Source organism: Enoplosus armatus, chromosome 9 (assembly GCF_043641665.1).
Source record: "Enoplosus armatus isolate fEnoArm2 chromosome 9, fEnoArm2.hap1, whole genome shotgun sequence".
NCBI classification, from domain to species: domain Eukaryota; kingdom Metazoa; phylum Chordata; class Actinopteri; order Centrarchiformes; family Enoplosidae; genus Enoplosus; species Enoplosus armatus.
In genome coordinates, this window is record NC_092188.1 from 10,412,193 (window position 1) to 10,422,152 (window position 9,960).

Below are 9,960 nucleotides of genomic sequence, written 5' to 3' on the forward strand. Positions count from 1 at the left end.
ACTGATTTTATGTGTACTGGAGTATGGTTTCATTAAGCTATATGTCATAGTGACCGTGTTAGCTTCTATTTCTTGTGTGATTATAAGAAACATTTATTAATTAGCCTCACTGTCAATTTTGAGAGGAATTCTGTCCTCAATAATCGGTTGGGGTTGTTGGGTTTACTGATTCAACTCCATGTAGAATTCCAAAAACTAATGGTTCAAGCTAATAATGATAGAATTAATATGGGCCGGGGCATCATTCAGTGACTATTTTCCTAATAGGCGTGGCGCAAATCTGACATACTGCTATAAATAAACTAGGCGACGGCAAGGGGATAACCAGAATTTGGCTGACCTTCAATCTACAGTGCAGATCCACACGCCCACAATAATTGAAATGGTAGGTTTAACGATGAAGCATATAGGCATAAAATTTGTAAATCACATCTTTGGCTGAGCTCTCTTTGGCTGAGCTCTGTCAAATGTTGCGGAGTAGCGTCCATATTGGACCATTGTGTATTTTAGGAGGAGCAGGGTTGGCATTGTTGCTTTTTCAATAAAGGGGGGTATTATCCAAACATAATATGATGTCAATTAAGAAATAATAACAATAATAAAGTCAATAAAACACCTGTGAATGTATTAGGAAAGACTTGGGATATTGAAGATTTGGTGATTAATTTATCTTATGTGTATTTAAATGATATGAAAATAAAAAGTGAAATGTTTTATTTAATGATCAAGTTAAAGCTCATGCACATAGCAGAAGGTCGACCCTCCTACTCCTACTTCACTGAGTGACATTTACACTCCTGCACAGATGCATGAGGACAGAAAAAGACACAAGCTGAGTGAGTGAATCTACTGAGAACAATAATGCTCGTTTGAAAATTGCCATCACATCGCCAACATATTACAACAATAAATGATTTTCAGAGCAGTCACTCAAGTATGTCACAATTTGAACCAGCTCTGTTTGAGCTAAATCATCTGTAATAGTTTTCATTAAATTAATTTAAATGAATTCTCTTCGATACTTGTTTCCGCTGACGTAGTTAACGTATCAACTACTAGAAATTAACCAGCTTTTATGCGGGTCAGCATCTTCTTTTCTCAAAGATGATGACATTTGTTGTAGAGATATTCATGTGCAGGACAACAGGACTGCCACGAATACAGATTTGGGACATTTATACTGGTTGTATTTGTCTTGTGTGACTTTTTTAACTGAGACTTTAAATGTTTAATTAAGATTAAGATTAATAGTCCACTTTTGGTCATGTAGGAATGTATGTGTGTGCGAGAGAGGGGGGGGGGGGGGGGTAGTAGTTGTACAGATACACAACTTTTACAGAATGAGTGTTAAGCGAATTAAAGGGTGACTTAATGTTTATAAATGTGATAATATTGTGAGAATATTTACCTCCCATTGTGTAGTTATCTGTGTCTGATATGGCATATGTGTGTGTGTGTGTGTGTGTGTGTCTCTGTGTCTGCGTGTGAATTCCCAGGAGTGTAAGTCTTGCATAAGACTAAACGGTGAGGCCAAGATGCTCGTGTTCCCTCATTACAGTGTCAGCAATACAGTTTTTAGCCCACTCAACCACATAAATGACTTCAAATCCTCTGTGTATTAAGCCTCACCACTGGGAACCCAATTTGTAATCTCTGCCCAGTAATACGTTAACTGGACTTTATCTGGGGACAGGCAGAGTGTAAAATTCATACAGTATCTGAGAGAACTAATTGAACCAATTAAGAAAGTGAATATGGATTACTGTGGGACTGTGAACACACACATCCCCTCCGGAATAGAGTTGGAGACCACTGCTTTCACGCGATAATGATTGTCATTGCAAATGGATGACGGTGCAGGGTCTCAGTGTGCTGCACAACAACGCTCCCTGAGTCGGCTGTCTTTGCATTTACACTGATGTGTTTTCATTTCCTTAGCAGCTGATCCCAGGGCTGCTATTCCGGGCAGTAATTAATTGCGTGCGGGTAAAGGAAAAGTCAAGGATAAGTGTTAAAACTGTTCCTTGCCTTGTAGGTACTCACACATGACACACAAACACAAAAGGCAGCGCTCATTTTTCACACCAACACACATTTGCTGGAGGAAACAAAAAGCAAACAAGTATAAACAAGAAGATACGCAGAAACTTGCACAAAAATAAGAGCCTTGGGTACTTCATGCTTTAAATATCTTAATCAGCAAGCCCATAAAGCCTCCCGATTTTAATTGCCCCACCATGACTATTAATTACACAACAGCCATTGCAGCCAGCAAGCCCATATGTTTGCTAATAGGAGAGGATGGATTAGAATAGTGAGTGGAATACATTAGAATACAATGGTTTTCATTGATCTACAAAGGTAGAATTACATTTCCCCTCCAGGATGTACATACAAACAACTGCATTTCTTTCCTTGTGCATGCCAAACAACGACATAAAGGAAATGGCAGGAGACACTTCATAAACTGGAAGAACAATGTACCCTATTATTGTAAAGAAGCTTCATAAAACGAGATTACTGTAAAACAAGAGATACTTCAGCTGTAAGGACAAAGCACCTTATTACTGTGAAACAAAGGATGCTTCATTTGCTGCAGGAACAATGCGCCATATTGTTCCAAAACTAAAACACTGTTTCTGAGGGGACAACATATACAGTGGGGATAACACAAGGTTTGATTGGCACCCTCTTGGAATACTTACATCGACATTTACTTACATTATGTCAGCAAATAAGTGAAGACCGAGAGCAAACCTATTCAAATAAGGCATTTCTGGGATCAACCACTACAGAAACTAAGTGAGTTTAGCAGCTTGGGTAAATTAGCTACGTCAGATTCTTACTTTAACATGTAAACCTACAACTCTCCAGGAATGGATCGGTTGTTTTCATTGTAGAAACTGTAGTATGATGTTTGTCCCAGGCTACTTTGGCGTACTTTATTACTCCATGTCTCAGCGTTTTGTGCTTCCAGCAGGACGACATTTTTAATTTACCAAGAGCCCATGTAACGCCTCCACAAAACTGGTCCCAATAGACAATACCAACAAAATTTGTAATCAGAACAGTCACTAAATCATCTGTAATAGTTTTCAGTACATTAATTTAAATGAATTCTTTTTGATATTTGTTTCCGCTGACGTAATTAACATTAGACATTAACATAAACAATAGACAATACCAATAAAATGTGTAATCTACACTGTAAACAGTGAAAATATATAATGACTATATGAACCATTGGGATGGTGATCAGTTTGTCATAGTGAGTGTACTAAGAATCTTTTGTCAAGTCCTCAAAGTTATTACTCAAAAACACAGTTTTGTGTTTTATAATTGGCCAGATGGTGGCGCTATTGGTACGATATTTGAATACATGAAGCACATTCTCGGGGGTAAGTATTACTGTGTTAAAACTTGTTTCACATTAAAAATGTTTAATTCATTATAACAGTGGACGCACGTCTCTAGCTGTAAATTTGTGGGAGTAGACGCATGTCAGAAATGTACAGATTAAGAGCTTTATAACTGGCCACCTGCTGATGTTTCATTATATTAAGGACTTGTAACTATTATTTCTTTGGCATGTATACTATTTGAGATATATTCAAATAAAATATTCATACAAAATGTGCATCTGTGTGCAGTTGTGTGACTGACTTACAGGCCATGTTGACAGTTCACTCCTGACTGACTGTACAGTGGGACCCGGGCAGATTCATGTCAACAGGTGATTGGTTCTTCTGTGACAGTTCGGGATGACAGTGAGGTGCCATTCAACTTGCGCATTGGAGCAGAAGTATCTTTTCACTCCTCCCAGCTCACCTGTCACTTTTGTCCTCACTGCAATCTGCACATTTGTAGCCTCCTTGTTTTTACGTTTTGCTGCTCAGTGAGCATCCAGGCTCGTAAACAGAGACCATATTTCTTTTGTTAGGGACCTGTAGACATGAGCTGCCCTTTCTGTTCACTTCGACCTGTGTAGGGCGAAAGGGCAGACTGATGCACTTTTCCCTTTGAAAGGCTAGCTGCTTTCTTCTCTCTGAGACTGTTTGTTTATATTTTGACCAGACTGTTTATTATGTATTCTGTGATATAATTTTATGATTGCTCCCCCTTATTGTTTTTTCAATGAAAGGCTGATAAGGTAAGATCCAGTCAAGAGTTTGGTGTCAGTGGCTTTATGAATTTGAATTTAAATTGAGAATATGAAGCTATTTACCGCTCACATCATACTTTCCGTGCTTTAACTGTTTCAAACTTTTTATCAGCCTACTTGATAAGGGGTTCACACACAGCTTTTAAATGTGTGTAACTGTATATCTGTGTATTATTTGGGGAAGTAATTTGAGAAAAACCAATGCAATCCTCTGAAAAACTGAAAAGTCTTAGACAATATGGTAATGACTATCCAAGCCTTAATTCCATATAAACGCCCACATGCTTTTTATTCTCCTGCTGCTCGCATAACATCTATTACAACTTTCCATAGCTCTAGGCCAAGCTTTCCTCTCGTCTCTCTTTTTTCTCACCCTCTGTCTTTCTCTCCCTCTCATCTGCGTTCATTTCAAACTTTGCCACTGCACTCTGTTTTATTTCCAAATCAAAGTAATGAAATGGATCTTCACCGAGGTGATTTCGTAGCAAACGAAGAGGGGCCTGTCATTACTGCATCCTGCGGAGAGGACGATGAGTGAAATGAAAAACAGGAGGAGGAAGTGAGCAGAGACACAAATCAAAGAGACCTGGCTGCCTGGCTTACTTTTATTTCAAGTTCCAGCTAGATCTATAGCTACCGCCTTAAGGAAAAAATCCACCCTTGAATACTCTTACACTGTTATAAGTCATCAATCTGTGGTGTTCTGTGGATTGCAGAAGTTCGTTTGTCATGGAGTGTTGACATTTTTACTCGACAATGGATTTCTCCCTGTGTGATTGTTGAGCAGTGGTGCAAAATTACACCTCTAGAAAGAAGCTGCTGTTCTTTGATTCTGAGGTGCTGTTGCCAAAAATCTAACACTGATGTTTCAGAAAAAAGATTTTATTGAGCTATTGAGTAAGACATATTTCGACATCACATCACATCTGTGTTTGGACAGTCATTCAAGGTGAAACAAGACTAACAACAAACAAGACTCTGCAGCCATGCTAGCAGCTCTGTGAGGCACAGCTTTGCTTTGAGCTAAATGCTGTCGTCCTCATGCTAACGTGCTGATGTGTGTTAGCATGCTAACATTTGTTAATTAGCACTAAACTGCACTAGTACTGTTGAGGCTGGTGGGAATGGGTCATAAACCATAAAGTATTAGACAAACTCAAAGTTTGACCTGTTGATGGCGCTGTTTGAAAAGTTAAGGGATCACCACTTATTATAATTCATCCCGATGGGGACCTTAATTTCTGTACCAAATGAATGGCAATCCAAATGTCAACCTCATGGTGGCACAAGAAGAAAAATCAGGGGATCACCAAAGTCAGTATGATTCATCCTCTGGGAACCATTAATGTCTGCACAAAATGTGGTGCCAATTCATTCAGTAGATATTTCAGGCTTGACCAAAGTGGTCGACCATCTGACCAACCAACCATACAGAAAGACATTGCCATCCCTAGAACGCATGATGCTAGCATGGCTAAAGAGTGCTCCACTAAACAACAAAATGACTCAGAAATACAGGTTGCAGCTGCAAAAGCTGCCCTGAAGACTTTGTTTTTTAATGTGTGTAATTTCTTTCCCTTTAAGCCGCATTAGATAAAAACAAGTCATTGGAAATAACAAATGGTGCTATTTAATTCATTAACTGAAATTTCTGTGAATTCCCCAAAGTTGTTGGGGTGGAATGGAGCTTAAGCGCCCTGTGAGCCTCTGTTACTGTGGGCCGCTGCTTTGTGCTGTCGTGTCTACCTGCTTCACAGGCCTATTATAGAGACATCAGGGGAGTAACAGAGGCCGACAGAGACAAACAGGTCACCCTTACCTGGGCTGCAGGATAAACGATTTCCCCTCCACCACTGCTCTACCTCCCTTATTTTCTCTTTCTTTCTACCTTCATCCCTCCATTCCCTCCTCCATCAGCCCTCCTCTCCTCTTTTCTACCTGTCTGCCATCTGACTGCCTCCACCACCCTTCTCCCCATCTCAACCCCATTTCTGAGCCCCACCTCCCCACCCCTCTACACAACAGAATTAATATTAAAAAGGTGGCTGTGTGTGTGTGTGTGTGTGTGTGTGTGTGTGTGTGTGTGTGTGTGTGGTTAGAGGGAGGGGGTGATGAGAGGAGGACAGCATGTACAATGACCTTACTCGCAAATCGTTGCCTCATGTACAGCAAGCATGTCCTTGTTGCAACACCATAACAGCTCCGAGCCCCAGACCACAACGCGGCATAAACAAACACACACCCTTGCGCGCGCACACAAACATGTCTTCTGACGGTTTCCTCTCAGTCTCTCTTTTTCTGCAGCAGCGTTGTACGCTCATTATCTACTAGTTTGCTTGGCTGGCATTTAACAGAAAGTACAACCGATATTCCATTCTTGTAGCGTCGTGTTGCAGCCGAGTATAACACAGCTTTTTTAGGTCTGACACCTCAGTCAGGAGGAATAAGGAGGAAGAATGTGCCCCCAGCCTGTTCCTCTTTAACTGTCATAGAAAGGGACAAATGATGTCAGACTCTGTTGCCACTGCTTCAAAGATGCACATGTCCTTTTAAAAAGCCCTGGAGCTCTGGCATTTAACATTAACACAAGACAGGTGCCGTCATGCATCCAGCTTTGTGTCACCAGCGAGTCCTTACGTATTTATGCATGCAATCTCATACGCTGATGTATGATGCATGCATACTGTATGCGTGAATGCATAGGTGTGTGTGTGTGTGGGTCTGTGCTACCATGGCATAAATCATTGGAGCTGAGCAGGGGGCTGGTGCTGCTCTCTCCATCTGTCTCTGTCTGCAGGGGTGAGGTATTTTACACTGATGATAGGGCGAACAGAGGGAGGCGAGAAAAAGTGAGCCATGCTCGAGTCGTGTGGGATGGACAGAAAAATAAATGCGGTGGTATCGAAGGGCAGCGGGCAGCGTGTGCATCATGTGAGTATGTGGAGAGATTTGGGGGAAGGGATGCGTTGAAGTCTTTAGTTCACATAATCTGCATCTCTGCAGGGCCTGTTACTCGCTACCTAAGATCTGGTTCTGTGAAATAGACTCTGTTATCCAGAAATAATGTCTCTGCATGCAGTCCTCCCTGTCCTGCACTCTGCTGACTGGATACATATGAATGAAAGCACCTGGAAGCTAGAAACTCAATATCTGTTTGGTTATTTTGAGTCAGAACACATAAAGGACCATTTATGGACTACATTTCCTGTTCCATCTACATGCAACATGATTCTTAAGCCTAGGAACTGGCTCTGTGGGAGTGCAACTGGCTGTCCACTGGTTACCTCCCTTCCATCAATCCTGCTCACCTCCTCTTAACAGGATAAACCGAAGCAGAACAGCCCCTGAACAGTACTTCCTAATCAGGTTGTCACACTGACGAGGGAAAACACCCTTCAACCGCATTCAACAGAGATTCTAGCTACCGCATAGAACTCGTTCCGCTGAAGTGTCCTTGAGCAAAGCAATGAGTCCCTAAAACATCTAGAGATCGTTCCCAAACTGACCCTGCAGTCTGTCGTACCTGCAGAGAGACGGCAATCAAACAGGGAATGTACATGTAACACTTGCAGCTGGTCTGCACATTACACAGCTTTGACAGCAGCACCACTGGACACTTTGCCTCGTTGAGCTCCAGCTACACCCGCAAGAAACTGAGAGAGCTTAGTGGAAAAACAATTCAAAAGCTGGAATAGGTTTTGAGCCCCCATTTTATGACTCGTGTTGCATCCCTCATCCCTCCTATCAAATTGGATTACAGAGTTTCGAAGAGACTGAATGACAAAGACAGACACGAGGAGAGAGTGTTGGCATATATGGGTCTTCCATTGAAGGAGAGGGGGTCATGCTTGGTTGGCTTGGTTGTTAAGGTAGAGGGAGCAGAATCTCTCCTGACAGACAACCAGTGGCTTGCCACAGAGCGAGATTTGGTTCTGGGTTCTGAGATTAGCTCAAGCATGGCAATCTCTCCTTGGAAGCATTCTGGAGGGCTTAAAGAGGCCGCCGTAGAGCAGCAACACAACTGTGGAACAGGCAGAGCCATGCCAGGATTTTGTTTTTTTGCACAAACTCAGAATTGGCAGCTGAACACTGCATAGTAACACTGTCGCATGATTGTTGCTGCACGCCATGTAGACGGGTGCTTAAAGGAGCAGTTCAACAGAGAGTTAGATGAGAGGAACAATACCACTCTCATATCTGTACAGTTAATATGAAGCTACTACCAGCGGCTGTTAGCTTAGCTTAGCATAAAAACTGGAAACAGCTAGTCTGGCTCACCTACCACTTATCTTATTAATCTTTAACAAATTCAAAGTTTAAAATGACAATTTGTGGTTTTTATGAGGGCAGACTTTACATTTTTACACTTGTACAGATTAAACAAATACAATAAAACGTGTCAATTAGTGATCTTTAGAGGTGCTGGTAGGCAGATTTTGTTACCTTTGGACAGAGTCAGGCAAGATGGTTTCCAGACTTTGTGTTAGGCTAAGCTAACTGGCTGCTAGTCTTATAGTTAACGCACAGACATACAAGTGACATCAATCTTCTCATCTAACTCATCTAAGCATATTTTCCAAAATGTCAATTTAATGTTTTAAGGGTATGCTGCTTGAAAAGAGGATCGCAGCATCTCAGCTGCTATTGAGAGCGTGCAAGGACATGATGTTACTATCCAAACAAGACAGATATCTGATAACTATGTGATGTTCAGTAGGGTAAAATCAGAGTTTATTCCATGTTATATATATATATATATATATATATATATATATAAATAAATTTAAGATATAAAAGCAGCACTGCTGAAGACATGGGTGAGAGTGATTGGCGCACCTTGAGAACACATAGGTTATGATATACAGTATATATGATATGTATACATATATGCACAGACAGAAACCCACACACGTGATGAGGTCAATCCAATCTGTGAGTGCCCATGGTCGTATTCAGAGCATATGGAATAAGGATGCAGGGGGTAGTTAATCCCTACAGTACTCCTACAGTGTGTATGACCTTGGAGGGATGGGAGCCCTTATATCCTCATTAACATGGATGATGCGTGGCTACAGGGTGAACACACCTACCAGCTCACCCTGGTTCCCAGAAAACTAATAGTGGAGGTAACACTCGTACACAGACGCACATGCATACATGCATACGTGCACACACAGTCAAACGAGCAGCCAGGCACGCACAAATCCCCAGCATCTATTTTTCATTATTACAATGCAATCAGCTGGAGGCAAGGTTGGGCTGTGTTACACTGCAGCTGTACACAGGCTGAGTGTGTGAGGTGGGCTGTCATTGACACTCGGCCTCAAACATGAGTCGTTGCTAAGAAGTACAGGAAAGACCCAGCGGGGAGCAGAACAGGAGCAGTGTAGTCTAGTACTGAGCTGGAACTCAGCTGTGTCCTTTGCAGGCACAAATACACATGTACACACACACAAAGATACACACTCACGCAAACACACACAAGACTGCTTGTGGCGCAGGCTTTGTTTTATCTGATTTGGCTGTAATCTTGCTTCTACAAGACAATAACTCCCAAGAGGACAAATCTACAGTTCAGGTGCAGGCAGTTTAACACACAGTCCACGCACAGTTGGAATCAGACCAGCTTGTGCCATGTCCTGTTCGATGTCCTGTCCTGTGTAAGTTCATGTCTTGTTCTGTATGAGGTCCATGTGTTATGAGATGACTGCTGTGACAGTAATATGTCCTTTATGTTGTGTCATGTACATATACACAAGAAAAACGTGTCTGATTTACTGTAACAGGACATATATCGG